Below are 27,206 nucleotides of genomic sequence, written 5' to 3'. Positions count from 1 at the left end.
TCTCGGAATGGACTTTTTGACGGACAAAGGTGCAATAACGGATCTACAGACCAAGTCGATAACATTTTCCTCCGATCACTGCACGACGCCAGAACCTAACCCCGAAAACCGTGCTGCTGTAAGGATCGCCGACGATCACGTCACCCTGCCACCCCGTGCAAGCTTGATGATCACCGTCTACTGTGAGGATGCTGCTCCTGACATCGACGCTATTGTAGAGAGTGACCAAAGTTTGCTTCTCGACCGCGGTGTCTCCGTCGCAAGAGGCATTGCGCGCTTTAAGCAATGGAAATCCCACGTTTTGGTCACTAACTTCACCGAGGAGTACCAACATCTAAACAAGGGCGCTGCGATTGCGTTCCTCGAAGAAACGCAAGAAACAAGTCAAGTGATCGCGGTCGCCAACTTTGAACGCGCACGCGCAGATGCTTTCAAACTACCGCATCCGTTCGACGTGAGCACAGCGTTGCCGCAAGAAAACCGGGAGAAATTATTGGATTTGCTGCGTCGCTACAGCGAGTGTTTTTCGTCGAACTCAAAATTATGTCAGACACCCCTAGCGAAGCACCGAATTATAACCGAAGATGGAGGCCGACCTACCGGACAGTCACCGTACCGCGTGTCTTCACACGAGCAGGAAGCCATCCGGACACAAGTCGAAGACATGCTCAGCGACGACATTATAGAGCCATCGAAAAGCCCCAGCGCTGCTGCGGTCATACTCGTGAAGAAAAAAGACGGCACACTGAGGTTCTGCGTTGAATACCGGGGATTGAACAAGATCACCAAAAAGGACGCGTACCCTCTGCCACGAACCGATGACGCCCTCGACCACCTCTGCCACGCGACGTACTTCTCATCGATGTATCTGAAGACAGGCTACTCATCGATGTATCTGAAGACAGGCTACTGGCAAATTGAAGTAGACGAGAGAGATCGAGAGAAGACTGCATTCATAACCCCGGACGTTTCAAATAGTCATGGACACTGTGCTGGCTGGCCTGAAGTGGCACACCTGCCTCTTATACCTCGGCGTTTTTGTGGTATTCGCCCGGACTTTCGATAAACACCTTGCTAGGTTGGAGTCTATACTCGAGGCCATTCGTACGTCGGGATAAACGTTGAAGACTGAAAAGTGCCGATTCGCGTACGAGGAGCTGAAGTTTTTGGGCCACGTCGTCCTGCTTGACCCGTCGGAAACTTGAAGCATAGCGAAATTCCCATGACCGCGAGACAAGAATGGCATGCGAACATTTCTAGGACTATGCGCGTACTACCGGCACTTGTACGCGCAGCCAGTCTGGAAAAAGGAACTTCAAATCGCCCGTCCTACCAGGACAACGACGTTTTTCGTGGCATGTGCTGCGTGACCGCCGACGGTGATAAAGGGACTGAGCAAAGCGACACCTTTTGCTACCGAAGCCTTCGTCGCGGGGGGCGTTTCCTCGCCTGGCATTTCGGCAGCGGCGGCGGCGACGCTACCACGTGCGATAACTTGCTTCTGTAATTCGCAGGCACCGGCTCTGCCCTCAAGCCAGTCTGGAAAAAGGAACTTCAAATCGCCCGCCCTACCAGGACAACGACGTTTTTCGTGGCATGTGCTGCATGGCCGCGGCGGCGGCGACGCTACCACGTGCGATAACTTGCTCCTGTAATTCGCAGGCACCGGCTCTGCCCTCAAGCCAGTTTGGAAAAAGTAACTTCAAATCGCCCGCCCTACCAGGACAACGACGTTTTTCGTGGCATGTGCTGCGTGACCGCCGACGGTGATAAAGGGACTGAGCAAAGCGACACCTTTTGCTACAGAAGCCTTCGTCGAGGGGGCGTTTCCTCGCCTGGCGTTTCGGGAGCGGCGGCGGCGGCGCTACCACGTGCGATAACTTGCTCCTGTAATTCGCAGGTTGGTCAAACGCTTTTTTACCTCCTGGTGAAAAATTGTCTTTACGCTGTCGCTGCTGCCAAGCGCGTGTGATTTGGAATGCATGCGTGTGTGTTGCCTTTGCTTCTGCCTAGTTTTAAGATGCCACGTTGTAACATGTGTCGTGCCGTGCTTCAGGATGATGACAATGTCATTGCCTGTAGTGAGTGTGAAGCGTATTATCATGGTGCTGTGTGCTCGGGCATGACTGAAGCAGCTTTTACCGGGAAGAAAGCTTTTACCGGGAAGAGCTAAAAGGGGATGAGGATTTGAAGAACATGGTCATTGAAATTAACCTGAAGCTCTCCTGTCTGCTGCCACTAAATGAAAAGGTAGACTGCATAGAGACGTCTATCCAAGGGCTCTCGGACCAGTTCGATGCTTTCAAGGTGCGGATTGACGCACAAGATAAAAAAATTAAGGCTGTCAAAGGGCGCGTCGACAAACTTGAGAAGGAAGGTAATGCTAAGGCTTTAAGGGAGCTAAAGCAAGCTGTAAAAGACCTCGAATGGCGTAATAGACGTCTTAACTTAGTAATTCATGGTGGTGCTGAAAGCAAGGATGAGAATCTGCTAAGTAAAGTTAATGAAGTAGCAAAGAAAATTGATATGGATGAGCTGACTCATACCGACGTTGTTTCCCTACACCGGCTGAGCGCACGACCAGGAAAGGAGAGAGGACTGATCATAAGATTCGCAAGGCAGGAACTGAGAGATACCTGGTTAGAGAAAAGGAAGGTTTTGAGGGAACGTCGGGAAGAAATCAGCATTACTGATAACATGACCAACCATGCGAGAATCCTTATGAACTATGCTAAAGCCTGGGCGGAGGACGCAGGCTATGCCTTTGCGTGGCACTCCAACGGAAAGATCCTAGTCGGAAAAAGGCCTGGTGATCCCTCCATTGTCATAACTTCAGAGGACGACCTGCATGCTCTGAGTACTTGAACAGCTGCTTCTGTGTTCTTCCGTACCCAAAACAAACACTTGGGGCAAGTGTCCTTAAACGAGCTAGTCCATAATTTTGGTACCGAAAAAAAAACAGCTACCTACGCTGCTTTCATTTAAATGTACAGTCTACATAAGCAACAAGGTGGACGAATTAGAATGTTTATTTTCTAGCTTGGAAATTTTTTTTGATATTGTAATGTTTACAGAAACATGGCAGTGTGACGAAAATATAATTTTTGAGCCTGTCAACATGAAAACATTTTCTGCGTATAGGTCTACCCGTCGGGGTGGAGGAATCTCTATCTCGATTACACATACTTTACATGCTGTACTACTCTCAAACTTTTGTTGTGTAACGGTGGATTACGAAGTGGTTTGTGTGCAGTTGGACGGCGTCGTAATTGCGGCAATTTATCGTCCACCTGACGGTTCTGTGCCACATTTTCTTAGTTTCCTGGATGAACTTCTTGCCTATGTTAATGATAATCACTTTCATGTGGTCCTTTCTGGCGATTTTAATATGAATATGAACGAAAAGAATGCAAGAACGCAGGACTTGGACAATGTATTGTCTTGCAATGGTTGTAGGAACTTTATTACCTCACCAACTAGAGTAACCTTGTCTTCGGAAACAATTTTAGACCTGTTAATAACAAACTTTGATGCCTCTGTCATAACAACCTGTGTTTTGGCCCACGCATTAAGTGATCATATGGCAATTTGTTGCAATATTAGGAAAACATTTCCTCGTGTGTCGGGTGAAGATGATTACCCAAGTTTTCAACCGGTGACGCAGTCATTGTTAGATGCTTTCTGTTTCGAACTAAGCTATACTTCGTTTGCTAGTGTTTTCGAAGCTACAGATGTTAACACGGCGTATAATAATTTCCTTTTTTCTTTTCTCCGGGTGTACAAAAAACATTTTGTATTAAAAAGTAGGCCCAAACCTAAGAGGTGTAGAAAACCGTGGATGACTTATGACATTCTGAAAAAAATCGATAAGACCGCCTATATAAGAAATTTATGTTATTACGCGAGGAATCAGACCTTCGTGTTTTCAAAAGTTTCCGAAATGCTTTAAATAAGGAGATGAAAAAGTCAAAGGAACGTTACTATATACGACAGTTTACGTCTTGTTCGCAACAATCCGATGTTCTATGGAAGAAGCTCAACTCGCTCTTGGGGCGGGGTAGGATGCAAGAACAGCCAAAGGAAATTTTGCACGAACAACAGACGCATACGGGTGAATCTATGGTAAATATATTCAATAATTACTTTGTATACAGGGATTTTAACACGGTGTCCACCTCCTACAAAAGAACATTAGGCCCAGAGAACTGCTCTACATTGTTCCTACAACCAACTGACGAAATGGAAGTGTGTTCTACATTCTTGAACCTGAAAAATTCCCATAGCATCGATGCGGAGGGAATACAAATAAAGCCTGTTAAATATGTTATTGATATAATATTTTTTTTAATCTCAGCATTTCTACGGGTGTTTTCCCCTATAATATGCAAATCTCAAGTGTTACTGCCTTGTACAAAAAAGGAGATAGGCAAAATGTTTCAAATTACCGTCCTGTATCATAACTCCCTCCCAGTACGGTTTTCAAAAGAATAAGTCGACGGAATTGGCGTTGTTGGACAAAAAGAATATATACTCCGGAAGATTGAACAGAAGCAGGTAACAACGGGAATTTATATCGATTTTACTCAGGCTTTTGATTACATAAATCATTCAATACTCTACAAAAAACTTCATCACTATGGTATTCGTGGGCTACCGCTGGAATTGTTGCAAAGCTATTTGTCTCACAGATACCAGTTCGTTTCAATGAATAATTTCAATTCAGACAGAAAAAAACTAATTTCAGGGGTCCCACAGGGAAGTATACCAGGACCACTGTTGTTTATTCTCTATATTAATAATGACATTGTACACATCTCAATTGAGGAAAAATTTAGTATCTATGCAGATGACACCACAATATTTGTTTCAGGATTTTCTAGCAATGAAATTGTGTCTAGAGCTAATAACATATTGTCAAAACTTGACATTTGGACAACCGAAAATCAATTAAAAATCAATCCCACAAAAACCAAAGCAATTGTCTATCATTATAAAGGAAAAGAGGTGTTCCTTAAGTCTGAAATCTTATTCAGGTCATCAAAAATAGAAGTAGTAAATTCGGTTAAAATACTCGGTGTTTATTTCACGGCAACCATGCACTGGGATGACCAAGTAAATTATCTATTGAAAAAGTTGAGCTCAATTACTGGAATTTTGAACCGCAACAGACACCTTCTGCCTGAGACCGTTAAACTTCTGGTTTATAACGCCTTATTTGCTTCCTACTTAAATTACTGTCATTTAGTTTGGGGTACTACTGCCGAAACAAATCTAACAAAACTACTAAATATCCAGAAAAGAGTCCTCAGAATAATTGGAAACAAGCCATATACCGAGCCTACTACGCAACTAATTAGGAAGTTAAAATTATGAGAGTACATGATATCTACGAATATCGGCTAGCCAGAGAGTTATCTATTAGCATTAAAAAGAATAATCCATTATTAACTGAAATAGCTGATTTACATAATAATGAACTGTCTTACAAAACTGGAAAAGCAGAGAAATGGAAGGTTCCAAAATCTCGCACAAACTATGGAATGCAAATGCTTGCAAATAACCTGCCACGTTTCCTGAATCAGTTTGATAGCCAGGGAATAGAGCTGACATTGCTAAGCACAGTTTATTTAACTGATTTATATACTGCCTATCACGAAGGTGCTTTTATTACTTTCTGTCATTGCATTTTTATAAAACTGTCTTGTCTTTTATTATTTTCGCGGAACTCCCACATAGTTTTTGCACCGTTTCCTAAATGCTTGTATTTCTTTCTCTATTCCACTCTTCTATAACCTGAACAGGATGTGCCTGTATTTTTTGCAAACTCCTGGAAAGTATATTATGATTTGTTTGATTTATGTCAAGCTTTGAGACTAAAGCATGTAAACTTGTTTAGTGCTTGTATTTGTAAACTTTTTTCCGTATTTATTGTACTTGCAGTTGGAGTTGTAGCTGTGTAAGTGTTGTTTTGATGATTGTTCTCGCGTAATCTTGAATATTTCGTGAAATTGTTGATGCCGGCTGTGTGTGTTTGCTTGTAATCGGCGCCAGTCGTTGCCGTGGGTGGCCAAAGAACCCTCAAGCCGTCGCAGAACGGCTTTTACCCTGGTCACCTCCCACTTTTGTGAAGACCAATAAAGAAAGAAAGAGAAAGAAAGAAAGAAAGAAAGAAAGAAAGAAAGAAAGAAAGAAAGAAAGAACTTCGTCGCAAACTTCGCACGCATAGCAGAGCCACTCACGCGCTTGACGAAAGATAGCACCCCTTTCAGCTAAGAAAGCGCCCAAGAGGAAGCATTCTGTGAGCTGCAACAACGCCTGCAAAGCCCGCCTGTGCTCGCTCATTTCCACGAAAACGCCGAAACGAAAATGCATACGGACGCCACTGATATAGGCTTGGGGGCCGTCCTCGTCCAAAGGCAAAGCGGTTGCGAAACACTAATTGCCTTTGCCAGCCGTGGTCGGTCCAAGGAAGAAAAAAAATATACTGAGCCTCTGAGAAGTGCCTCGAGATTATATGGGCCATTTCGAAATTTCGCCCGTACGTGTATGGAAGACCGTTCAAGGTTGTGACAGACCACCATGCGCTGTGTTGGCTCGCCAATTTGAAGGACCCGTCTGGTCTTCTGGGTAGGTGGAGCTTGCGCCTGCAAGAATTCGACGTTACCGTAGTCTATAAATCCGGCAGGAAACACTCTCGCGCCCCCGTCGACCCACCACCACAACATTCCGATGAAGACAGCGCATTCTTCGGAGTCGTGACGGAAAGCGACCTAGCCGTCCAGCAGCGTGCCGACCCCGAGTTACACGTCATGATCGACTACCTCTAACAACGCAAGGTCGCCGTGACTAGGGCCTTCAAACGGAACTTACCAGCATTCAGCCTGAAAAACTCCATCCTCATGAAGAATTTCAGCCCCGGAACGAGAACGAAATATCTTGTTGTCACCCCGGCACACCTTCGTGACGAAATTTTGGAAGCATGCCACGACGACCCGTCTTCAGGACATCTCGGCACAGCTCACACTATTGTAAAAATCAAGATGAAGTACTACTGGCCCGGCCTTGCATCCGACGTCACCCACTACGTCCGGAGCTGCCGTGACTGCCAACGACGAAAAACGCCAGCGAAGAGACCCGCCGGACTTCTGCAGCCGATCGCCGTCCCATCAAGGCCCTTGTAACAGATTGGGAATGACCTTCTGGGCCCATTCCCTACGTCACAATCCGAGAACAAGTGGATTGTCGTAGAAACAGACTACATGTCGCTCTACGGAGAGACCGCCGCTCTTCCGAGGGGGACTGCACAAGCAGTCGCAAAGTTCATTGATAAACCAAGTTCTGGTGCGACATGGAGTCCCTGAAGTCGTAATCACGGACTGCGGAACGGCTTTCATTGCGGAGATAATGCAAGGAATCTTGCGCTACAGCAACACGGATCACCGAAGAACGACGGCGTACCTACCACCCCTTAACGAACGGACTAACTGAACGCCTGACCAAGACAGTCGCAGATATGCTGTCTATGTACGTCGACGTTGAAGATAAGACTTGGAACGAAGTCCTACTGTATGTCACGTTTGCGTACAACACTGCTATGGAGGAGACTACACAGATGACACCATTCGAGCTTGTCTACGGAAGACGGCCGACTACGATGCTGGACGCCATGCTTCCCCACGTGGAAGAGGACGACCTCAACGCCGACGTCCAAGGATATCTTCAGCGAGCGGAGGAGGCCCGCCAGCTCGCTCGAGTTCACACAACGAACCAGCAGCTGGTAGATGCGAGACGCTACAACCTCCGACGCCGAGACGCCGAGTACCACCCAGGGGATCGTGTGTGGGTTTGGACTCCCATACGACGACGTGGACTCAGTGAGAAGCTTCTACGACGGTATTTCGGACCCTAGAGGATTCTACAACGTGTTGGCCACCTTACCTACGAGGTGATCCCCGATGGTGATTCAGGAACATCACGACGACGCACGCGGCCCGAAGTCGTCCACGTGGTTCGCTTAAAACCTTTCTACGCACGATAACGGACTTTTAGTTTTTATTTGTTTGGACTATCGCTTATGTTAGCATGATGCACTCTTAGAGGGGGGGTAATGCCCCGAACTATGCATTGGGTTTGTTTATTTGTGTTTTGCTTTTGCCGCGCGGCTGCGCCGGTTTGTGTTATCGGGGTTGTCTGTGTGCCAAGGGAGGCGCGTGTTCCGTTCTTTCTTTGCCGCATGTGTTATCTCTTCTGATAGGAAGAGCGTTCCGAACTAACGTGAATAGCCTAGAATAGTCTTCGTTGATCTACTGTGTTCTGGATACAATTCGACTATTCGAGAAACAACTCGCGCCGAGTGATAAATTCCCGCAGAGCAGATGTCGCGGCATTCGACTCTCGACGCTTGCTTACGGACGTCACTTTCTTGACTGCTGTTTCGCCGCCTGTGTATTCTTCGAGTTGTTAGGTGAGCACAAGTTCGCTCCAATAACCTTGCTTTCTTTGGAGACAACTGCGTCGTCTTTGGCCACGCGACAATATTCTGTTTGATCGCACTGCGGGAATTGTAAGTGTGCGAAGTTACACCTGGCCGCGTTCCCATTGGTGGCGCTCCATCTGTAGGGATTGTTGAGAATTAGCGCTCGAACCCCGAGCGGGAGGGTCGGGTGACAGCCTTCTTTGCATTTTGTGATTGCGATAGTGTTTTCAACTTATTTGTAAAGTTTCCCTCGCCAAAATCGAGCGCATATTTACGTTTTACTAAAACAGCACTGCAAACAGTAGTTATTTACTGATGTCCCCTTCACAAAAGCTAAATATAATCTTTTTTGCTGAACAGTGTGGAAAATACGGAGAATATTTCAGGAGTTATTTGATTATAAATGTTTTACCCCCATGAACTCGCTCAAGAATTCTTTCAACTTTTGACGGGCGGCTGAATCGAGGAACAGACAGACAGGAATGCGGAGAGACAGAACAAAATTTTGAGTTTGAAGACCCAAGAAAGACTATCGTCTTTACTAAAGGCATCCCAAAGATCAGAGTGGAACTGAACGGCGTTCAATTAAACGTAAATGCTTTCGCATTGGCAACTTATAAGAAATGCTTAGTTGCCGTGCAAGCATTATTATTATTCAACCTCATAACCCTTCGCAAGTTAGATATCTGCTGTGCTGAATTACGTCGCCCGAAGCATAGCACTGTTGTGCTGGAAGTGCTAATCCAGTTTTCCCACTGGTGTTTACCCGAATGGGCGGTAGACGAAAAGTGGTGGTCTTCGGCCGCGGCATGAAGAGATAGAATGTCAGCAGCGAGGTCATTTGGGCTGACAAAGTGGCGGTGACATTTGTGATGCAAATATGGCTGACAGGCTCTCGCTCTTCCTTTGGTCGAAAAAGAAACCGTGATTCATCAGCCGGCCGGACAGGCTCGAATGCAGGGAGGACCTCATACGCCTTCGCAGCGTTTGAGTCAAATGTCGATTTCTGTTGTCATTTCAAACCCCGCGCGGGCCCCTGCATGCCATCAACTGAATGCAAGTGCGCGTTTACTCTGTGGGGTATCCTGTCTGCTCGCGAGCTGGCACTCAAATACCATTGCATTCCCGAAGTGGCAATTACTGCTCGGCCACTGCGCTTGGCTGGGCCATGCTTGCTCCGTCTGAGTAAGGGACGCATACAACACTCGTGCTAAGCATGCAATGTCCAAACCAGTTGGGCCACGGTTTGCCTCAGTGCCATCCGCCAGACGCGAAGCATTCCGAAGAAATCAATGCTGCTGTTCCAAAAATCTGGATTTGTAAATTGCAATTATCATCATAATCATCAGAATCTTTAGGGATCGAAAGTGACCTAAAAGGGCGCCGAAATTAGCTGCTCAGGGTGACCTGTAGTGTGAATTGACGGGTAACATTAGTCGCGACTAAGGCGCTTAGCCAGGCGTTTTTTTATTTTTTGGGGGCGTGGGGGGGGGGGGGGGCAAGGTTGTTCTCGCCCCTCACCTCCGAAAGAAAAAAAAGCGCGGTGGTTTGCAAGCGTCCTCAAAGGTACGAAGATAAAGTGTGTGTTTGGTTCATTAAAAAGACGGCATTGTCCCGATAGCAATGATAACAGGCAAACTTAAAAAAAAATCGACATATTAAATAAAACAAATGAAGCAGTAATGACTCCCCACCAATTTCCGGCTATTTTTGTAGAGAGGCCTCTAGCTCCATCGATCCTATCATTTAAATTCTAACGTCCAGTTGACACACTCAAGGCCCATAAACGGTACCTCCGGCAAGGTCGTTCCGTCCCGTCCAAAATCATTCCGGCGGCCGGAACGCGGTGCCTTCCGGCCGACAATCGCTTTCCGCCAGAAGTTGGCCAACTTCAACTTTTCGCCGGACCGCGATGATGACGCGTTTCGCCAGCCATCATCCGACGCCCTGATTGGTTCCTACCGACCTCCTACTGGCCAATCAGGGCTATCAGAAGGTTTCAGGCTAAACAACATGGCGGCGTTGCTCAAGCGAAGCAATGCGGAGGAAAATAGTCGCACTGGCTTATAGTACGTCGCGACTATTTTGTGACTGCTTGAATCGAGGTATAAATCCACGAAGCATTTGTTTGTGCCGGCGGAAGCATACCTGCACGGCGCTTAGTTTGAGATCCGCAGTGCCGCGATATTATGGCAGCAAGCATACCCCGATGTGTATGTTGGTGACGGCTGGCCTGTCCTTGTTTTTGGGTGTGCGTGAGTGTGTTTGAAGAAGTTGACAGCGTCATTTGTACTCGCCATCGTCCAAAATGGACCAAGGAGTGACAAACCAGCAAGCGGTCAGTTCTGTGTGCGTCCGTGGGAGTTCGCGGTGCGGCAACGACTACGGCCAGGGTCTCGCGCCGATGCTCTGTGTACGGGTGACTTTTGTGTGCCACTGGTTTCTAAAAGTTCCGACCGTGGCCCCTGGGAGTTCGCGGTGCGGCAACGACTACGGCCAGGGTCTCGCGCCGATGCGCTGTGTACGGGCGACTGTTGTGTGCCACTGGTTCCTAATAGTTCCGACCGTGATACACCGTGAAGCGAGCCAAAGAAATCATTGCGGTGGGACGTTGTATGTGATGTGCTGCCGTGATGCTATTCACCGCATTGACCGCGACAATTCGTGTAAGCGCGCGCACGATTTTAAATTTTATTGCAGTAAGCTAGACATCCACGAAGATTGTTGCAGACGGCAGCCGGCAGCATTTATTTACGCCGACAGCGTCATGTACACTGCGCAACAGTGCTCAACAGCACGCTTGCGCCGAAGTTTGTTTTGCGTGCGGGCGCTGGTGGTGTAATCCTACGGGCAGTGCTTTTCATAGGCAGGGATATGCTTTGTAGCAACACCATGCAGTTGTATAAGTACACGCAAAACCTCTCTTAACAGCTGACAATAGGGGTTTCAAGAGCTGTGTATTGAAACATTAGTGAGTGACCCAGTCTACTAATTTGTCTGGGTTGGGTGTGTGCTAGGCTGATTGAGTGTGCTCTTGTTTGTGTCAGGAGTGTTCAAGCAGTCAGAGTGCACGCTCGTTGGGGTAAAGCAGATATACTGTTCTGTGTTGCTTCTGGGGTACACCCACTGTATACAATAGGCTCGTCACCTGCTGAGTATACTGGTGTTTGTGTTGAACTGACTCATTCTTTGAAATCAATCGATAACCATTCCACATGGCCGAATGTGTACTGTCGGGAGCTAAAGTCTGGATTCCACGCAAGCACCAAGCAAAACACACTGCAGTGGCACCTTGGGGAAGGGCGACTGCTGCCGAGATAAAGGCTGTGTCGCTTATTTTAACTGCACACATCATAGTTTGCACCTATGCGTTGATGCAGTGTTGGTAAGCAGAGTGACTGAACAGTGTTGCTTCAGCTGCACATGTGCCTCTTTTCAAAGGGGGCCCCAGTGAGTGGCTGAATTTGCAGTTGCTATATGTGTGCGCATTAATTGTCATCTGTGTTTTTGTTCTTTATTGTTACTCCGTCTTCTTCAGTCATCGTTGCACTTCCTATACAATCTGGGACTCAAGAGTAAAATAATGCATACTCTGGCCTTGTTTGAATGAAGCATGTCGTGTGCTTGAGTTCGTGATAAGGAGTAACAAGAGCGGCCCACTGGTTCAGCATATCATTCTACGCTAACTACATCATTCATCATTGCTCAGCGAGAACACTTAGGGAAGGTGTGACACATGGGCAACCGAAGCGAAACACCTCAGTCCTTTTTCGTACTAAAAGCGTATCAACTCAGGCGAGCCAACGAAGGTGCATGCAGTTAAAATGGGACGCACAACCAGTGTGTCGACAGCAGAAGCTCTTTCGCATGATGGCCCTGCAATACATTTTGGCCACTACTTGTGTGGACTCCATACTTTTGCTCCCGACATTAATGAAATGGAAAAAGTTGGCTTGTTGCCATTTAGGAATCGTCATAGCACAGCTGCAACCTCGTGTAGTCTTCAGTGTTCCAGCTTTGTGTCTGCCTTGGAATTGCTGTGCCTAATTGAAGGAGTAGGCACTTTGGCTTCTTTCTGTGACTTCAAATTAAGGGTACGGCCGTTGTATACTCAAAGGAGCCATGAAGACAGAATACAAGTTTGTTTTATTCGAAAGATTTCGCGTTTTATAGTGCCCCCAGCGCTTGTACGGCATCAAATGATGCCGTATTCACTGAAAAATGGATCAATTTAGGTTAAAATTTTGATTCTCCCGCCAAATCGTAGGTTTTCGTAATTTCAGCAATGATGCCATGAGCGCGTGTATTCAAGCGAAATTCCACTGCGTCATTCAAGTTTGCGGCCTTGCTGTCTTACCCTCCCAGGTGGTACTACTATAGTCATCCATGAACCGTGGTCCGCCGTTGCTTTGTTTATTGAGCGTATTTGTGCCTGGCTTGTTTTCGTTACTGTAAAAAGTGATCGTCTCGTGAAACCTGGAGTATCCTCGACAAACAGGGTCACGTAAGACAACGCCGCTTACGCCAATCGGCCAGTGTCCTGTAAGACAACTTCAAAGCGGCGGAGTGCTGTGCACCTAAAACAAGCATAGTGCGCCCAGTATCAACAGCAGTGCGCATCGGTACTTCTATGCTTACGTGTGTTTTCGTAACTTCCATTGTTTACTGCACCATTCTTACTGCTGTAAAATGAATATGCATTACACTTAAGCGCAAATAGTTCGTTCGGAAAGCCTATAAGCCGTGCCTAATTTGCGTTTGCTTTTTCCGTCCTCGGCCAATCACGCAGCTGGGCTGATATGACATCATAGGTTCTGTTGCCGGAAATGAGCTAGTGAGTCGCATGGCCATTCCGTTTTTTCCTAATTATGTAGCTTATTTAGGCGAAGTGTGCGTTAACAGTGGTGGCATTATGATTCTAACGAGGCAATCTTTCGAATGAATCGAACTTGTGTTTTGTCCTCATGACTCCTTTACCTAGGATCATGATTGCTTGGCTGCCTTCTGGCCGTCATGTCTTAACACACTCCTACTGAGAAACATTTTTCGGCAAAAGTGGTTTCCTCCTCGGTTGCCACCTGGACATTAATGAGCGTTACAAGTGTGTAAGCACTGCCGACAACCTGATAAAAGCAGACTTGAATTTCGAGTTGTCAACTTTCCATGTGATGTGAGTGGTGGTGGCACAATGCACTCCTGACATGTAACAGCAATAGCTATGCTGATGTAACAGCAATAGCTATGCTGATGTAACAGCAATAGCTATACCGTCGCTCATTAATATAAAGCTCTGGTTTGGTTTGTCAATCAAACACTGCTGATTGCACGTGGCAGTTGCATGGTCAATTGCGATAATGCAGCTTTATGCCGTATTTATTGTTTAAACTCGGTGAGCGATATGTTGAGGATGGCCCTCACACCCACTGTTGTACCCAGCTGTTCGAGGTGAAGCAATTATCGTTTTCAGCATAACTGTTAAGAGTGGAATGCTGTCTCGGCTAGTGCTTGGTGCGAAGCTGGATCATTCTTGCTTGCCCAAGACCACTTGTCAAAGCCTGCTTCAGCCACCACGATGTCATTACAGTGAAAAACTCATTTATTTACAAAGGTGTGGCGAGCCAAGATGGCGGACTGGGCTACCAGCCAGCTTCGTCTTCCTCCTCAGTATTGTAACGTGACATCTTTCTCGCTGGTGTCAAAATTTAAGGCGGCCAATATCGCAAGGCCCTGGAGGCCATATCATTTCCCCCATCAAAGATGCAGCCATCTCTGCAAGTCAGTGAGTGTCACGTGGTTCAAAGCGTTTCAAGCAAGGTTCGCGAGCCACTTGAGTTCTGCGACTACGCCGTCCTCAAGCAGTAAGCTGATCATGACATAGTTCAGACAACTAAGTCAGTCAAGGACCACAAATGGGCTGACTTAATGTGACAGCAGTTTCTTGCACAGTCCATGCTGTCGCTGAGGTGTCCAGAGCAAAACCAGGTCTCTCCGCGAGTACGAATTTCCTGATGTCAGCTGTTGTAGCGGAGTTTCGAGCGGTCTTGTGACAGCAGTATGTGGAGAATAGTGAGTTTCTGAGCTTCTTCAGCAACGCAGAGGGTGTTTGATAGGCTGGCCTCGTCGTGAAAGAAGGGGAAGATGGTGTTGAGGTAGTTGGGGGAACACGTGCGTCAACTGGGTAGAATTGTCTCATTGTCTCATGCTTGGCAGTGTGGTAAGCATGGGTAATAAACGGCAAGATGTCGTCCCAGTTGTGGTCAGAAGCAACAGGCATGGCATTCATGTTAGTGAGTGTCCGGATGGTCCGCTCAGTGAGACCGTTTGTTTGTTTATGATATGGCACTGAATGGCAGAATTGAGAATCGGACAAATGAAGTAGCTCCTTGTCGACGTCAGCAGTGAACTGGCGCCCACGGTCACTGATGAGGACACGAGGTGGGCCATGTTGAAGTATACGGCGACTGAGAATGAAGTTCGTCACTTTGGCAGCTGTTGCAGAAGACAATGCAGCTGTATCACTATGGCGTGAAAGGTAGTCGATGCACACGATCATCCAATGGTTCCCATTCTTTGACCGAGGTTAAGGGACCATCAAATCTATGCCCACTTTTTAAACTGGTAAAGGGGGGAGGGGGATTCGCAGGGTGGAGTCTTCCCGGCTGAGCAGGCGTGGGGCATTTGTTGCGTTGACACTGGGGGCAACTCACCACGTACAGCTCAGTCGACTGTCACATTTTCGGGCAAAAATAATGCTGTTGTGTGCAGTGAAGAGTGCATGCACAGTACCGATGCCCAGCTGTGGCGGAGTCGTGCATAGCATGAATTACAGAAGAACAATTTTTCTCGCATTACTACGAGGTGCCAGGATCCCGTCGGTGAGTAGCTCTTCTTGTGTTGCAGACCATTGTGAACACAGGAGGATTGGGTCTGACCGTACAGCAGTAAACAGTGCTTTCACTGAACCCGAACTGGAACTAAACCAAAAAAAGAGAATAGCATTTACTGGTTCACGACAAAGGAGTTAGAACATTTGTTGTTGGTAATCCGCAGTCAATGTCATTTGGTGCCGTCAATCTGGTAATCACCCATGCACTTTTCCCCCGCAGACCAATCGCAACACTACAAGCCCGCTATCTATGGTCGCTAATTGTCACATTTGTGGTCTTAGTTCTTGTGTGTCACTTAAACATGAAGCCGAATGAAGTCTTGAATAGCCATACATACATTTGCTTCTCCTAAACAAGTGCAGTATATTTTTTCCCCATTGCTTAAATTTTTGTTGTTGATCTGTGGTAAAGAATGTAACAGGTTATCTGCTGTTCCTTTTATTCATTTTGTTCCTTTTGCTGTAATCTGCTGTTACTTTTTTAGCTTGCCTAGATCAGTCCTGAGAATTGGTTATATCTTGTGAGGAAAATAAGGCATGCAAAGAAGGTAGCACTAGCAGGAAAATATCCCCGGTTTTCCTGCAGTGTGTACTGCACATCCCATTCCGGCTTTCCTGTGGGCAAAACATCATGTAGAAAGCTTCTACTGTTAACATCACTGTGTGACAGATATAAACGAGAAGCTGCCTCCCCACACTGAACTCAGATGTCATTCAAATAGCTTCAACTTCCACAACTAAACTAATTATCAAGTGTTTTCATCATAAGAGATTCTGTCAGAGAAGTACCTATTTGAAAAGAGCTACAGTTATGTCCAGTAATAAGCTAAAACAGCTTCTGCATTGAAATTATTTGCCACAAAAGTGATGAAACATAGGCCATCAGTTTGAATGGTTTGATTGTCAGCTGTACACCACAACATATAGGCTTGTGATTTTCCCCAAAAATAGTACCCTGGGGTAAACTTGTATGTGCACATAGCACTGTTACTAGTAGTGATGCCACAGGTTACCTACACTTTGCCCTGTAAGTGTATGTCAGTGAACAAAAATTTTGTTTCGCTTAAATGTGTTAAAGTGTGCACACCTATATGTTGTGTAAGTGACAGGAGAAGAAGTTCGAGGACACCGAGGCATTTCTTACGGGTTTGTACTGCAAAAGCACTAGTGTCCCATTGCACGCATGGTTTTCTCCACAAGCAGCTGTTGGAATTTCTTGCCGAGACTGGCCTATACACTATTCTGTAGGTCATGAAGCCACTTGCATCCCCTCACTTTCCTTTTTTTACCCCTCTGTTACTTTGATGCCCTGTGTCAAAATTGTGCAATAAATAAATAACAAGAATGCCAGAGAGTGTTCCTTCAAGTGGGTATGTTCACATCACAGCCTATAGGAACTGGTGTATTCACCGTGAATTTTGAAAGCACCTTTCATTATCAGTCGCCAGTCCCACTCAGTCGGTATGTGAGAATTTGCTTTGTTATGAGAGTAAGGGAATTGGCCATGAGCTTCTAACAGCGGTCATTGTCATTGTCACCTTTTGAGAGAGTAAATGTTTATTGAAAGGAAGAACAGGCCGGCCTAAGAAACTACTTGGGCCTGCTATTTCCCATTGGGGGAATGGAACTGGGGACAAAAAGAGAACGGAATGAATATGGAAGGTATGAGGAATGACAGTGAAATCGGCAAATGAACTATGTACAAGCAGTACAACCAATAAACGCCTCATGTACAATGGGTCGCTGAATCAGATTATTACAGGGCGAGTGTCCAAGTGTAGTATTAATGCTGCCTCAAGGATCTTTCGCTCACTAGAGTACTTTGGACAAGCGCTGAGCAAATGTTCGATAGTTTCAGGACAACCACACATAAGGCAGTCCGCGCAGTCCTCGCGTCCGATTGTGTGGAGACTTTTAGGTCAATTCTACTCCAAGACGCAGCCGGTGTAGCAATGTCTCTTCACTTCTGCGAAGCCGAGGAGCGTGAGCGAGCTAGAACTTTTGCTCTGCATCAAGCCTGTGAAGCCGTTCATGTCAATTCTGCGGGCCAAACGAATGCAAGGCTGTAGCTTGTTTACGTGCTCGGTAGAGTATCGTGTTAGCATCTTGCCGTGTGATGGGTATAGCCAAGAGAGTTCCATTGTGGTGTGTCTGCTGGGTTTCTGCATCTGCCAATGGGTTTGTGAGAATTATGGGTGGGTATGTGAAGTTGCAGCCAAATGCGATTTGGTGAAACAGCCAATTGGTTCTGATGGCAGCTGTAGTCGTTGCTGGCTAATCCACCTGAGTTGGTATGTCGTCATGCCAATATTCATTTTACCCTGTCGTTACTACAGTAATGTTGACCCTCTTTACGTGCCAAGCAATGTCGAAATCACTGTACATTGAGCTGCATGTACCAGTGGTCCGCGTTTTCTAAGTAGAAAGCCACAACGCATTCACAAGGCCCACCTTCACCTGGAACCATAAAACACACTGGCGACGGGGATGCGTACTGGGATCGCATTTTAGACGTGTATTATTCCCATCCAATCCCGAATTTTAATAAAAAAAATCTGAGAGCTGACACTACTATAGCTGATTAGCGATCACAGTGACATAGTTTGCCTCGGGTGATAGATAGAACTCAATCTGGCATAAAGCATGTACAGACCTACAGATGTGCATTTAATGTTGAGTTTAAGTGCAAGGAAAATCAACCTTTGTCAGCCTGCAACCTTCAGTTGTTAAAATTTTGGGAAATATGAAAGCCTAAAATTGTTAAGTTTAATTAAAAGCAGTAGAACTTACACTCATTGTTGTCTTGAAAAGTGTTTTTGCTCCTCCTGCTAGTTTCTACCTTTAATTTTATGCGTGGTGAACAAAACTTCATGTAAAGTTCATTTCAATAGCCAACACGCCCCTACACCATGTGTGTAATCATTTCATTAGCCGGTGCAGTATTGCATTCTGGGTCAATTTTCCCACTTGGAACTTCTGATTATGCTAGGTGGCAAGTTGAAGGTGAACTTGAGTTTGTGCTGTGGGTGCCCAAGGTTTTTGTGAGGGTGTAAAGGTGGGCAGGTGAAGGGCCGTTTTGTAGGCTTTCCATCGAAACACTGGTTCCAGAAACTTTTTTTTTTTGCTTTCCAACCAATTCTGATGAAACTTCATAGGCTTGTTCAGTTTTGTTAGCTGATTTCAAATATCTAATTAGTTTTAATGTGAGGCAACTAGTTTCTGTGTTAATTAAAAGAATTCCTTGATTGTTTTTGAGAACAGTAGAAAAAAAACTATTCAACAAAAGATTGCCAGCAAGACATGAATAGATACCAGAAGTGGTGAAGAATGAAACGTGAAGCAGTTTTTTTGTTTTTGCAATCACATACAAGTTTACACCAACTATAACTTCTAGGTTTGAACTACTACTGCTAACCAATTAAAAATAATGCTAATTAAACAACTACTGAAACACAAAATGCAAAATCTGCTTCCCATATCGCATGGCTTACACATTCAGCTTCACAGTGCGAAAGAAATGATCATTTCTAGCTGCACTACATGCTGGGATGTACTATTGGCGTTATTGGCGTCAAATTAAACGCGAACATGAAAATATGAACCAGAACGTGCAAAATTGAAAAGTACTGTTCGTAGAGTTCATATAATGGCTTGCTATTGTTATGTTTGGAAATCCCCTGTTTCGAACTTTGTTTTTGTAACTAAGCGACGCGTCATTTTAACTTGCATGGAAAGAAATCGCGCTATTTGTGTGTTCAGGTTCATATTTTCGTGTTCGCGTTTCATTTGATGCCGATATTACCTCTCGAGAGTTTTGTATCACTGCGATACCACTCGAGGCGAAAAAGTGTGGAATTATGGGAAAATAATTATTTCTTTATTAAAATGGGACCTCTATGGCTTTTATAAGTCGGTGGCACTGTTCCACATATGGAATTCTTCGAGGAAAAACTGCAAACCAAGAGAAAAGTGATACCCGAAAAAATGCTTTTTTGTGCAATTTTTTGGTCCCAAAGACCCATGTTCCCCCTTAACATATCAAATTTTCTTAACTCAGGGGGGTTCGACTGGAGTATAAGTCATCCTGTAGGCGATGCGACTAAGCAGCAGGGCCTGTTTGAGCTTGCTTGCAAGATTCATCCTCTCTGAGTACTGCGTGTTGGTGTCTTAGACGTTGAGTGAGGCATGTAAGTTGCGAACATGCTTTAGTTAGTTGGAGGCTAAGGGCAGCACTCGGGCCATCATGATGCAAAGGAACGCCAAGATTACACAGAGCAGAAACTTGGGGGATAGGAGTGTTTTTAATCGCCAGAGTAGAATTTGATGGGGTTTCGGCAGGTCTTTCTCGCGTGCGTAAGCGAAGCATCAGTAGTGCAGACTTCTCGGCTTGGCAGCGTAGCCCTTTCGGTATGAGATACGTGTTGATTGTATCTATAGCGTGCTGTAGGGTGTCGTGTCGGCTCCAACTGACCTTGAATTGTCCACAGTATGATGTTGTCCGCATAGAGAGTGTAATGAAGGTCTGAGATTTGGTGAAGTCTTATGGGTGAGTGGAGTAATTATAGCATTGAAAAAGAGAGGTGATGTAACGGAGCCCCCAGAAGTTTTTCTTCGCCTTTTTTTGGCTGTAACAGCGCGTGTTGAGCGAACAGTCCGGTACAAAAGCCAAACATGGCATAAGGATACTGTCCGCTTGTTCAAGGTGCGTGGTGATTTGTGTATGTACCAAGTGTTCAAATGTTTTGCCAACAGAAGAGGTACAGGCGTAGTCCTTGGAGGTTTGTGGATCTTCGGTATGAGGTTGATATCTGCTCGTCCACTGTGCAGGCAATTCAAACAGTGCTTGTGCGGGCTGTTGAGTTAGATAACAAAGCTGTTTTTCTTTGTAATGAATTCCTTGCTCTGGCTTGTATTTTTTTGTGTGCACTCTCATCCTTTCATGCTCTTTTATTACCTTTTTTGGCCCCAATCCTCCCCCGAAATGAAATCCTGGATACGTAACTGGTGGGTGGATGATGTTGCACCAAGAGATGTTTTTTTTGCCCCCCCCCACACTCACGTGTCTTTCCCTTTGTGCTCCCATGCCACTATAAACTTGTAGTCCCTGTTTCGCCAACAATGCTGGGTGCATTTGCAGAATTCCAACCTTCAAAGGTCGTCATCAGTGGTACAACTGACAGCTGGGCATTTGGGCACATGTGGACATTAAATTTGGGTTTTGTTGAATTTATTTTGAGTGTTCTATTATCCTTCTCTGTCACTGAAGTTTTCTGAAATATGCCCAATTAACAATTAGCTCGTGATATTTTGCAGCACTACATTCAATTCAAGTAAATGCTATGGCTAGTTTAGAAAATGTTGAACTCCGATCGATCCGGAGGAGGAGAAAATAACTTTATGCGGTCGAAAGGGGAGGCCTATTCAGGCCTGTGGCATTCTAGACGACAGCTAAGATGCCTTGGGTCCTGGCGATGTCTTCCTTTGGATGGCCCACTGTTGGATTTCAGGCTTTTCGCTGTGCGGCACTGTTTCCCATTGCTCCTTAGTAGTGATAATAAATGTACCTTTTGAATTTTCGAACCCATGTCTCTGTATACTGGGGCGTTCCCATAGCATGCGAGCCAAGGTCGCAAGCTATACAGGTCGCAAGCTATACGAAGAGTTATACAGCAGAATTAAAACTCGTGACAAATTGTATGACGAATTCATTCGTTCTCGCGACGGCGATATTTTAAGTCAGTACAAGCGCATAAGAAATAAGTTAAACTCGGACCTAAAGAAAGCAAAATTAGACTTTTTTAAAAAGAAGTTTGAGTCAATTTCCAACCATCCGAGTAAAATATGGAATACAATAAGAAATTTAGTTGGTGCATCAAAGAATTCTATCTCAGATAGCCTTGTGATAGACAATGTAGAATATAGTCGGGAATGTTTAGCTGAAAAATTCAATTATTTTCTTGATGCGGGTGTAGCACCCGCGGGCGCAGCACCCTCGTCTAACAAGTCATGTCTTGATTGTAGGCAATACATCCAGTCCGAAGCTTCTCACTCTATCTTTTTAACACCTTGTACTGAATTGGAAATATACAATTTTCTTAGAACGTTAGACAAGAATACTGCAGCCGGGTACGATGACATTAAAGCCACACCCATTATTGCCGTAGCTGATCTCCTGAGTTATCCTCTGGCACATATATGCAATGCCGTGTTTGAAACCGGCATATTTCCGGAGAGCATGAAAAAAGCAAGAGTAGTCGTCATTCATAAAGGGGGTCCTTTGAACATCATCGGCAACTACCGCCCCATTTCCGTTCTTCCTTTATTTTCAAAAGTAGTTTAGCACCTTTTTAAAACACACCTAAATAAATTTCTGAACTTATCTCAAGATATCGTTAAAGAACAATACGGTTTCCGCGAAGGTAAATCCACTGAGATGGCTCTACTGAACATAAAAGATAAATTAATTAATAATTTTGAAACACAATAGTTCACTCTGGGTTTATTTCTAGATTTTAGAAAGGCGTTCGATTCGATTAAACATGATGTGCTGTTTCTAAAATTGCCTTATTACGGAATTAGGGGCGTAGCTTTGGAGCTGCTTAGAAGTTATTTAACCGGTCGCTTACAATACACTCTTATCAATGGTTATCGATCTTCTTTAAAAACAATCACGTACGGAGTTCCCCAAGGATCAATTCTAGGGCCATTATTGTTTATTATATATATTAACGACATTGTACACATACCACGAACACCAGATATCATCTTGTATGCCGACGATACTAGTCTATTTTTCTCTGGGAGGCAGTTGAGCAGTATTAATACGGCTGTTAACACCTGGTTAGGTGACTTGACAACGTGGTTACAGGTGAATCAACTGCAGCTCAATGTTGCGAAAACAAAATACGTAGTGTTCAAGCCTAGAAATAAACCGGATGATACCGAAATCCAAATACATTTTCAAAATTGTGTTATAGAACGAGTCTACACATACAAATTCCTTGGAGTTGTTTTCGAAGAAAGCCTGAGCTGGACGCCACATATAGATAAGCTACATGCAAACGTGTCAAGATCAATAGGAATGTTATACAAAATTAGACATCTGGTTCCTAAAACTATATTACGACAACTGTATTACGCACTGGTGCAATCTCACTTGCACTACTGCTTGTTAGTGTGGGGTACCACGACTACAACGAACATGAAACGAATAACAGTACTACAAAAACGAGCTGTTCGATGTATTGAAAATCTTCATTACTTGGAACATACCTCACCGGCGTTCTCTGAACTAAAATTACTAAAAATTACGCAGCTGTTTGAATTCAAGCTCTTAATACGCATTTTCAACGAAATGAAGCTCGATGAACCCGCCTTTCATAAGCAGTATCAACCACCCAACATGTATTATACATTTAGGCACGAACTATACAAAACCCCAATGATTAGGACAAATTATGGGACCCAAACATTTGGTCATTTAATACCGTGTTTCTTGAACAAACATCCTGATATTCCGAAAATGGTCCACGAATCTTGTTCGATACATGCCTTCAAACGTGATGTCAAGCAGTATCTTCTTTCCCGTACTATGGAATGAACTCTGCTGATGTTGTACCGGCGGTATGATTACTGTTTTGCATTTATGTATACTTGCTTGGCTGAATTGTTCTTTATGTTAGTTCTTTGCTATTGATGTTGTTTTTTTGCATTCTGTACTTTTTATGTTCGCTGCTACCGCTGTTAGCAATGCTCATGTACGGGTGAATGGGCCTTAGTCAGGCAGAGTCTATCTGCCTTTAGTCCACTCACCCGGGAAATTTTGTCTGAATAAATCATTTTGAAAACCTCAAAAAAAAAAAAAGCTTTGGGCAGTGTTTACATCCAGCGTTGTCTATTTCCAAATGGAAGGGCCAGTACAGCCTTGGGTGTGGATAAGCGATCATCTGGAGACGTCTACACGCCACTTCTTGTTTCTTGGTGAGCGAGAGGCCAGCAGCCGGGTGGCTTCGTCTTTCCCCTTTGTAGTGAACAAGCACGTCTCGGCGAGAACAGATGCGATCTTTGGAGTTGTCTGTGGAATGTGTGCTGGGGCTCTCGGTGGGTGAGATCTCGGGCAGCCTCGTTGGCCCGTTCCTTGCCTTGTAGTGCCACATGTGCGGGGGTCTGGTGTTTTGGTTCGTCTCGTGGCGGGTAAAGATCCTGCGCCTTCCGCTGGAAATTCTTCGTTTTGCAGATCGCTTGATGGGAATCGCTAATCATTTTCCGCACTTGGGTAGCTGCTATATAGGGCTAGGGCAAAGGCCAGTTCTTCGTCCTCCTTTGGGTGTTTGGGTGGAGGAGGGTTCAAGAACTTTGCTCGAGCAGTCGGTAGCGGCTGAAACCATAGCTCCACGTGGCTGTGTCAATACAAACAACGTGCGGATTTCCTCAAGTTCCTGGACTCGCAGCTCTCTCCACAGGGGTGGAGATGTTGTCGCCGACGGTATTCTCATATAAAATGCGCAGGCTGTCTAATAGGTGTCTGCTCGCGGCTATCTTGGTAAGGTGCTCTAGGTGCGCAGTGTGTTGCACGGCTTGCGCCTTGATTTGTTCTTCGAAAGTGTTGCGCACACCCAACGCGTCATATTTTTCGTTTGGAGCGTACATGGGTATTCCTAGGGCTTAGTCATGCTCATTTCTTGATGAGGTTGCTTGGTTTGCAGTCATTTTAAAATATTTACGGAATTGTGGAGTTGTTAGGGGTTTGTGTGAGGGAGAGGCTGGAAGATGGGTACTTGTTGTTAAGGGGGGGATATGGCGATCCACCCGGCCCAGTTGACTGAATATTGCTTCACTACAGTTCGCAAACTGGGGTCACTTCAAATCTAAGCTGAATAAACTTGCGCAAGCGCTGTTGGGTAATGAAATTGTAGGTTTAAAACTATATTATGACCCTTGATCTAAATTCCTGCGGAGGCTAAATAAATGATAGGAAGCGGCAGCGTCCCGCGGTGTCCTACGGCTACGGGTCGAATATGACAAGCGGGAGGTCGGCGGGGGAGCGGGGGCGATGCTACGTTATATGAACTAGACACTTCTAGCTTCACTGTACTATCAGATCCGTTCGCCCCTAACGAGATGCGCGGCTTGTTTGGTTTTAATAATCAGTATTCTGGAGTAGCTGCCTAGCGATGATAAATAAGGGTATCTAAACAAATGGCGTAAACATGCACAAGCAAACCGCGGTATGTACGTGCGTTGCTTAAAATCAGCTGCCGACAGTTTTTACCTACGATTGCCTTTGTGCAGTCGCGCGGGCACCGGCTGGCAGCTTGTTATGTAGCTTTGTGCTTTACACAAATATTGACGCCCAGATGCAACATACGACGCTGGGCGCTGCGCGTTTCTCGCGCAAGCACGACCATTGCCCAGGTCAGGTTAGTTTTTCCAGACTGCTCTCACACTACTGAAGTTCGCGTAAAGCCATATCGCGGCCTCTCAACGCCGAAAGTACACAACAAACGTCTTCGAATCGCGCACGCATTAATAAAAAAAAAAAGTAAAAGCATTGCACGCACGTCATTGGACTCGCCGGCCAATAAGATGGCTCTAGCGGCGCCGGAGTGCGCGGTGCGCCGGAGAGACCGTTTAAACCCCTTCCGCCATCCGCCGGGCGTTCCGGCCGCCGGAATGATTTTGGCCGGAACGGAACGACCTCGCCGGAGGTACCGTTTATAGGCCTTAAACACTCATAACTACGTTTTAGTGCTGGCCTGTACTGCATAGCTTCCTCTACCCATATTACTTCACTGCAGTGCGATATTTGAAAATTTTTTACATTTGTTGCATTGCTTGGGTAGAAAAAACAACGTCTCCTGTGACTGGAAAGGATCTGCGTGAGTTACCAGAGGCTAGTTCTTTCAAATTGAACAAGGTTGCATTTTCTATTCAAATGGACCCTTTAAGGTGTCTCTCCTGACATTAGTGTTGAATATGGTATTGTTGTAGGGCACGGTGAAGTCGTAAACTGGCAAAATCCGCAGCAGACCATGTGGTGCAAATTACGCACAGGCACCTTGTGCAGTCATTGCATTAAATTGTCATTTGCATTAAATGGCCATAGTTTCACGTGATCACTTGCTTTATTTCCACGCGTGTGGTATGATGAGTGTGACATCCTCCGCAATAAAATGATGTAGCCCTTAAGAATAAGGTTTTTACTGCGAAAAAAGTGTATGTCCCACCTTCCCCCCCCCAGTTTTTGTTCCTGTGTAGCCGATTTACCCGGCGCGGCTGCGGCGATCCTCCTCGCCACTGTCGACACCTCTTTCCAAACTGTTATTCCCCTCGCAGCCACCGATGCGTCTTATGGGAGAGTTATGGGAGATTTTATTATGGGAGACTTTAATGCCCATCACTGCCTTTGGGGAGGTGACAAAATTGACAGCCGGGGAAAACTAATCGAACATTGGCTAACGACCAACAGTCTTCTAGGGCTCAATAATGGAGACAAGACTCATTTTTCTGCGGGTACGGGAAACTTCTCCGAATTATACCTTTGTGTTGGGTCGCCAGAGCTCCAGATGGACTTGAGTGGACTGTAGTGAACGATCCATACATAAGTGACCACTTTCCTGCTTGTTGCGAGAAGTCCAGCCTCTTCCTGCCCTTAAAAGCTGTCTACCCCGATGGAGGCTTGAGAAAGCAGACTGGGGAAAATTCAAGGATCTGGTCAGATTTGAGGAATTTGACATGAGCAGTACGTCCGTAGACAAAGCAAATGCCTACATCTGCGAGAAACTCGTTAAAGCTGCTAAAGTGACCGTCCCACAAACATCTGGCCGAATCCTTAAGCAGCCAAAGCCGTGGTGGAATGATGCATGTCGCGAAGCCTGGAAAAAGCAAAACAAGGCCAGGGGTGTGTTCAGGCGGTACCCTACCATGGAAAACTGCCTGAGCTTTAAGGCTGCTCGAGCTGCTGCCAGGAAGATCAGAAAAGAAGCAACAAGAAACTCGTGGCAAAACTTTGTGAGCAGAATAAACACTACTACTCCCGCAAAAAAAGTCCGGGACCATGTGTGCAAAGTCAAAGGCAGCTACAGACGGATTACTGTACCACTTGTTTCTACCGACGGTGGGGACGATGTGTTCCAAACGCAAACGGATATTTTAGGTGCCCACTTTGCAGATGTTTCTAGCGATACAAATTACACACAAGAGTTCATGATACATAAGGCTAGTTCTGAAAAGCTGAAGATTACAAATACTAGCAACAAAACTGAGCACTGTAACCAAGAATTTACATTGTACGAGCTTAAAAGAGCACTAGCTCAGTGCAAGGCTACTTCTGTCGGCCCTGATCTTATTCACTACGCTTTTCTGCAGCACCTAAATGACAGCTGCGTAAAGTGCTTCTGAAGTTCTTTAATAAAATCTGGAAAACAAGTAGGCTGCCCAAAGCACGGAAAAAGGCTGTCGTAATTCCGTTACTGAAATATGGCAAACCTCCAGACGGTCCCTCAACCTACCGACATATAAAGTTGACGAGCTGTCTGTACAAGACTTTTGAGCGGATCATAAATTTTAGATTGGTCTTTTTTCTTGAACGTTCGGGTTACCGAGCTCGGTTTCAATGAGGTTTCGAAGAGTTTCGGTCTACAACTGACCGCCTTGTCCATCTTGAAACAGTGATAAGAGGTGCTTTTGTTAACAATCAGTTTTGCCTTGCCGTCTTTTTGAAATGGCTATGGAATGACACCACTTGGCGATGTGGAATTCTGCAGGATATGGCTGCAGTGGGAATCAGAGGGCGAACGTTTTCATGTGTACAGGATTTTCTTCACATCACAATAAACGGTCTTC

The 27,206-nt window shown here is 45.5% G+C and overlaps 1 protein-coding gene across 1 annotated transcript in view; it reads left to right on the top strand.

Moving 5' to 3' along the window:
* Positions 1 to 1,767: 1,767 nt before the first annotated feature.
* Positions 1,768 to 27,206, top strand: part of LOC144162824 (kiSS-1 receptor-like) — a 61,409-nt gene continuing 35,970 nt past the window's right edge. The window contains exon 1 of the mRNA XM_077693493.1: positions 1,768 to 1,900. The gene's annotated coding sequence lies outside the window, so the exon portion shown is untranslated. The remainder of the gene's footprint in view (positions 1,901 to 27,206) is intronic.

Source organism: Haemaphysalis longicornis, unplaced genomic scaffold, assembly GCF_048455015.1.
Source record: "Haemaphysalis longicornis isolate Haplotype H1 unplaced genomic scaffold, Haemaphysalis longicornis Haplotype H1 scaffold_1, whole genome shotgun sequence".
Classification (NCBI taxonomy): domain Eukaryota; kingdom Metazoa; phylum Arthropoda; class Arachnida; order Ixodida; family Ixodidae; genus Haemaphysalis; species Haemaphysalis longicornis.
Note: the sequence above shows the minus strand (reverse complement) of the source record. Positions and strands in the feature narration are given on the sequence as shown.